The sequence below is a fragment of the Engystomops pustulosus genome, chromosome 2 (genome assembly GCF_040894005.1).
Source record: "Engystomops pustulosus chromosome 2, aEngPut4.maternal, whole genome shotgun sequence".
Lineage (NCBI taxonomy): Eukaryota > Metazoa > Chordata > Amphibia > Anura > Leptodactylidae > Engystomops > Engystomops pustulosus.
The window spans coordinates 138775161-138782509 of NC_092412.1; positions in this window are offsets into that span (position 1 = coordinate 138775161).

Consider the following 7349-nt stretch of genomic DNA (forward strand, 5'->3'; position numbering starts at 1 on the left):
TAGTGTGTTCAAGTGTTTATATCTTCACATTCCCTGCTTACTGTGAAAGGTCAATTTTCCCTAAACATCCATAATGTGTCACTATAACAATATAACATGTCATAATGTATCATATAACGAGTATCAAGTCCAGTAAATCTTAGACTGATATTTAAATTATTACTTATGTTTAGTCGACTTTATTTGGGATGTGGATCATAAGTGGTCATTGCAGGGGAGGATGACATGTTCATGTATTTTTTCCTTGAATTCAGTAGCTGTATCAGTTCCAGTCACACAAAACGTCTATGATGTAATCTAACTTTAATTAAGTATAAATCTACTCCTCCTCATTTTACATGGTGATTGTGGAGTTTATTATCAAAAATAAAATATTAAGAATCAGTTTTCTCTCTATGTATTGGTGTACAACCACAATTCTGGGTTGTGGTTAAATGAATAAAGTTCTGTAAGTTGGCAATAGGCTTACTATTGTTGTTAATTTGTGGTCTTAAATCTTATTGATTTGTGCCTGACCAATAGCCTCCCATAGCTAATGTTGACAAGAAATAAATACAGTTTTAGTCTTAGTTTTTCCACCAGTTAAGCAGTGCCTGCACTATTTATATTCATATCAAGTGCCTAATATAAACCCAACCTCTTGGACATCAGAAATCCAGATCACAGAAACCTGTTCAAGTATTACTCCTAACCAGAATACTGCAACATAGTCTGATTCAAGTTATTTGGGGAGATCAATGTGTGGCAGACCAGACCAGTGCAGATGATAAATCTGACATAGTGTAAGACTGTAGAGTCGTATTTTAGACCAACCATTAGTTGTTGCAAACTATGCCCAAATTTTGGCACAGTTGCATTATTTTTTGGTAAACAGACTTTTTTTCTTTAAAGCCACACCCCTTTATCCAAGTTTTTATAAAAGTGCCACAATGTGGCACGAGGCATTTCCGACCATTTGGGCACGGTAGTGACTGTTGGGATTTCGATGGAGGAAACCGCCAGGAAGGAAAAGTAGCACATCAACAGTTACATAATACCTTATTTTTAGCAATGGGTAAGGTTGCAGCAGCCAAGCTATGTTGATCTGTAAGTGATAGAATGTCATTGAGAATAACCCTTAAAAAGGTTGCTGTATAAAGACAATTGTCCATCAAGTAGTAAAATTGTAATACATAAATTATAAGAAACTTTACAATTGTTGGGCTGTATTCTAGTATGTATAATTAATTTATTGTGTGTTTTGGCAGGAAAAGCAGTCAGCAAGTTCTCAAATGCTTTGCCTTTCCCTACACAAAATTTTATTGAGGTATAGAAATGTATAGTGCTTTCCCATGCAGTCACTGATATAAGTTTTACTGATGATAAATTTGACCTACTAAGAAGTTCCTAAGGAGCGATGTTCCTCAGGACTTCTTTTATTAATATTATAATATATACGCCGCAATTGCGCCAACATAGAGTTGCAAAAATTATTCTAATTAGCAAAGGCACTCCGGCTACGTCACCAGCACGCCTCATATTTTAATCTATTCAGTCCCTGTGGGCGCTTAGCAGTCTGGCCCGGTCCCGAACCCCACCACAGTGCATAGAGCAGGTGGGACTGTTAGCGCAAAGGGAGGAAGTGAATAAATTAAATACAAGGCACTCAAGGCACCCGGATTAGAATAATTTTTATAACTTTATATTGCTACAAATGGATGTGGCGTATATAGTTATATTAAAAGAAATCCTCAGGAATATCGTTCCTCAGGAACTTCTTCTAAGGACAAATTTCTTATCAGTCAAATTGATGGTAGATGTCCTTTAAAAATTCCTCTGAACGGTGTGATCAGTACTTTGCTACAAACAGAACAAATTTCATAGAGAAACTTATTGTGAACATATTTTGAGAAATTTTTGTTCCTTCTTGATCATGTCCTTAGCAATTATTTATAATGCTACCATGTGGATGAGATTATAGGCTGGGTTAAAAGCAGGTAATCACATGAGCATTTGTCAAACTAATGGAAGACACCTTTGAATTTCATTTCAACAAAAAACACAATCATTTCAAACCAGCCGATATTCTTGACTTTGGACCTCCTTGGGGACAATTTATGGAAGTGTTTGCCCATAGCAACCAATCAAAGCCAAGCTTTCATTTTGTGTTCGGTTTTAATAATGAAATCTAGTGATTGTTTGCTATCAGTGACAATGATCCTTTTCTAGACAGCTTTCATAAATCCTCCCCATAGTGTGTAGAGCAGCAGCACAGGTCTGTGTTTGATGCAATGGAGCAGGGCAGAGTCTGTGAGTCAGCTAACAGATGGGTTATCTTGGGCAGGAGAAGTTTCTGTGGGACACACAAGCACAGGCTTGCTTTGAGTTTGTTGTCCTAATTGTTCATCCGATTATTCTGTGATCTTTTTCCTCAGATTATATTTTTATGTTTTGCTCAGGAAGATTTGTATACACAATTATCATCAGACAATGTGATGTGTATACATGTTTACTTATAAACAGTTTGATGTTTATATACAGAGACCCTGAGACCTAGTGACACTGACATTTATGTTCTGAAAACTATTGGCATATATGCTTGAACATCAGCAGTGAAATCTGCAGCAGCATAAATGACCAGTGGTGGGAATGAGTCTATAATATATTAATAATATAAGGCTACATTCACACTACAGTACGGGGGATGTATGTGCGGCACCGTACCGCTCCGTAGCACGGGAAAAGATAGGACATGTCCTATCTTTCCCCGTATTATGGCGCCGTGCGCCATTACTTCCTGTGGAGAGGGGCGGGGGTGAGCTGCGCTCACCACCTCCTCCTCCTCTCCCCGCGCTGCCGTGGGCGGGCTCACGGTAGTGTGAATGTAGCCTAAAGATGTATTATTTTAGATTGACTGAGAAGCATCTTCAGTTACATTTTATAATACAACTTTATACAGAAAAAAAACTAAGCTAATCGATGGCTAATCTATTCAATGATTCTATTCATATGCAGATGCATTCACAGTTTCAATGTCTGGAGTAAATCTTTTCTTACTAAACATGATCCATAAGCATGAAGATTCATATATTTTTGCAGGGCTTTTTTGGGAGGTATTACTGCTAATAGGTCACACAGGACTTTTTCCGCCACTTCATTAATGTTGCATAAACATAGAACTACTCCTAGTGCAACGCTGTACAAAGCCAGATGCATGACTTCAGATTTTTGCAAAAAGTTACATAAAAAGTTGAATAGTCACTCCAGTCCCCTGTTGCTGTATGTGCTGGGACTTTTTATGCATTTTTCCATATTTTGATAGTAATTAGAGCATAAGAACATTTATTAAAGGGCCAAAGCCACTTTAATTAATCTGATATATGGTGGAGCTCCAAATTTAGTAATGATAAATAACCGCCATAGTGTAAATGGAGCCTGATGCTTAGAATAAGCCCCAAGCCACACAATACTTCCATATTTATAATAATAGGCTATAGTCTTCAGAAATTTTAGATTTGGATAATTATAAGGGAGATTATACAACTTTAAGACATCAAAAATGTAACTATACCTCTTCATGTAGCCACTGAGGGTCATCATTACAGTAATTGCATACTCTGGACTGGGCTATTGTGATATAATAATGGCTAGTGATGGTAACTAACAGCCTGGGGTGTAGCTGAGGGAGGTCTCTGGCTGTTTGAAGATGCACAGTCTATCTACAATGGCAACTGTCATTAGGCACCAATTCTAGTTAATGGCCCTTCACAAATCACTCTAAAATTCAGATCACCCACTAAATAAGCACAGAAATATATGCATGTACCTTTTTTGTCCTGGTCTTTTAGACCTACTTTTTATTGTCCTTATTACATGCTTAATTGTAAACCCTCTGGTCATCCTTCAGATTCCCATGGAAAACATTTACTTGAAAAATACAATGGGGCACATGTATCTTAGTTTCAGCTAGGCAAATTGCCTTTTTCTTGCGACTTTTCTTGTTTTTGCAACTTTTTTTGCGACTTTTGTTGGCGCTCTTCAAGTGCATCTCGGTCTGCACCTTTTGCAGTGTGCCTCATGTATCTTAACGTTCCAGATATTCCGTGCGACTTTTCACCTTTTTTGCAACTTTTTAGGTGCAAATCTGCACCTGGTCCAGGAATTTTTTTTTTTCATGGACCCGATTTTAACATGTAAATTGGAATTATTTCACATGCTTTAACTGTTTAACATTTTGCACAGTAACCTCTTTTGTCAAAATTCTTAAATTTTTGCATTTTTTTTTATTGGTCACTTCTAAGGGTGAGGTCACAAGTAGCGGTTTAATTGCTTTTTTACAGCATTTTGGAACTAATTACAACAGCTGAGGAGAGGTGATTTGCCTTATTTCATGACTGTTAACATTTTTGTTTACAAAACGCAATATAAACGCCATGTTAATGCATGTGTTAACATTGCGTTTACTATGCGTTTTGTCAATTAAAATGTTAAAAGTAATGAAATAAGGCAAATTACCTTTCCTCAGCTGTTGTAATAGGTTTCAAAATGCAGTCAAAATGAAACATGTTAAATACCAAATTAACAGTAGTGTCCACTCCTGTATATAACCCCCTCACGTGTCACATTTGCAACAAAAGTCTCAAAAAGAAGCCAAAATTTGTGGCTGCCGGATAGGAAAAACTGAACATTTATCACAAGTAAAAAGACAGAATCATACATAAGGTGCAAAAACTAGCTGCCAAATGTCAGAGAGACAAAACTATGATACATGTGGCCCAATGTTTTGTTCTAGTATGAGCATAAAAAGATTTTCAAATATAAAAATGTTGATATTTCGAGGAGTGACAAGTCTCACCTCACAATAGAATGGGCTAATCATACTACCTATAACCTTCTCCATTTAGACTAGGTCATCTGCTCAACCAATTATTAACAATCTCAAGTTCAATGACAACATCTAACTAGGCTAAGTTTTACCAATCTTAGAACAAAACTGGGTCATCTGATCACGTCATGTATGACCAAACTTATAGTAGACCCCGCCTTATGGTCATGTCTAAACTTACAATATACTAGGCTATCTGATCAAACCTAGCATGACCAATCTCACACCAGACGTAAAAACTGATTAAACCATGTGTTACCATTTGTACACTAGACTGTCCAATTTCATCATGAGCCATCTGATCACATCATGTATGACCTATCTTACATCATATTGAGCCATCTGATCGTGTCATGTATGACCAGACCCACAGCAGACTAGACCATCGGTTTATGCCAAGCCTGACTAAACTCACAATAGACTGGGCTATCTGTTCAAACCAAATGTCACCATTTCCTCAATAGGCTGGGTCATCTGATCATGTCATATATTATGAATTTCACTAATTTGGGGTCTTTTGTATAGATTACAAAATTTTGCATATTACTTATATTTCAAAACATGAAAAGAAGAAGAAGAAAAGCAGATGTATATATAAACAAATCTTTATTGAAAAAAGGCATAAGTTTAAAAACAATTAAAAAAACCCAAGCTGAATTGTATACCCAGCTTGGGTTTTGCAATTGTTTATAAACTTATGCCTTTTTTCAATAAAGATTTGTTTATATATACATCTGCTTTTCTTCTTATTATTTTCATCTATTTTACTAGATGTGTTCACTTTTTTTAGTGATTTACCCCATCCTCTGTTTGTTATATTTCAAAACATGTTATCAAGTAAAGAAAAATATACAATTATTATATTTAATGAAAAATATATTTTCTATTGGCAGCTTTTGATTTAGTAACATTTGTTAAATAGAAATTATTTTACTAGTTCAATAATTCATAACTAAATGAAGTAAAGAAAGATTCATATTTTGTTTTTGGGAGAAGAATAAGTAAAATGTATGGTATATGATTTATACATTGCTGCAATGTATAGTGATTTTTTTAGCTGATTATCTAAGCTAAGACAGGTATCTGTGGGTCATCTTCTGGTCATAGGGCATGTCATTATCTAGTAGTGCAGTGCAGGTTATTTTATCATGATCTGCTCATCTCTGCAGTCAAGTGTCTCTCAGTCAGTGTACTTATTATCTGGAATCATGTCCTCTTGTCTAATGAAGTGTGGGAAATGTAAGAAAGGTTTATAGCAATAGATACTGATCTCTGAAAATCTTTGATGAAAGTGGAAATGCAAAGGCATTGCATTCTTTTATGCTATTGGCATTTACTGTTCCCGGAGCTCCCTCCTATTCTCCACCCTTCCCACCCTCTTTTATTTTGCCAATCCTGTGACTACACACCCCTCCATCTCCATCCCTTTAATTTCCCTCTCTTTTCAGAGATATCCCTCCAATTCTACTAATGCTATCCCCTTCCCCTCTGTTTTCCCATGATCCCTCTAGTGCTGACTGCTGTCTACATCTATAGCAACTAGTCATATCTGCTGTGAACACACTTTTTAACTGGAGTATTTGGCGGAGATTTATCGGTGCTCCTATGCCAGTTTTCTGGCGAAGAAGCACTGATATAATCGCATTTTTGTACACTACAAGAATTTGTGATTATTCCTGTGACTACACCACCTCCATGCCACATGGAAGAGCGAAGCCGCCAATGGAGGGGTGGGCACAGGGCATTCCGTTGCCATGCCTGCACAATTTTTAATTATCAGCGAACATTTACTAGTGAATGTTGTTTGATTTTTACTGAAAATCAGGTCGGTCTAAGCCTCACGATATATCCACCGTGGCGGAGGAGTGGCGTGGTTTTAACATACACAGGCACTCCCCCTTTGCCTTAATTTTGAATATTTGACTCCATCAAGAATAAGAACTGCTGAATGACTGTATGTTGGTCTGTCTATTTTGTGCTTGTGGTAAATGTAGTCTAGGCCAGATACAAACTAAAAAATCTTTACAAATATGATGGATTAAATATAGGTAGAAAGATAGATAGATTGATCGTATTGATCGTATTGATAGTAGATCGAAAACTTTATTTATCCCAATTGATATAGCCACAGCAATACAAATAATTTATATAAAATACAAATTAACAGTACGCAAAAAATACATATATACAACAAACTTACAATAGAGAAAACTGACACAACAAACAATTGCCTTAATTTTTTTCAGAATATTATCCTCATAGACCATATTAAAACTCTCCAGATTAACACCAATTGCCTGTCCTGTCTGTCATCTTAATAATCTTCTTGGGTTCCCCCCCCCCTTCACCTTGTTTCAAACTGGCACCAAAGCAGATTCTTCCAAAAATATACTACTATGCCACAACTGCTTTAGAAAACATTTGCAACATCTTATTACATATGTTAATGTTATGAATAATGTCATCTCACAAATTACAAATGTTG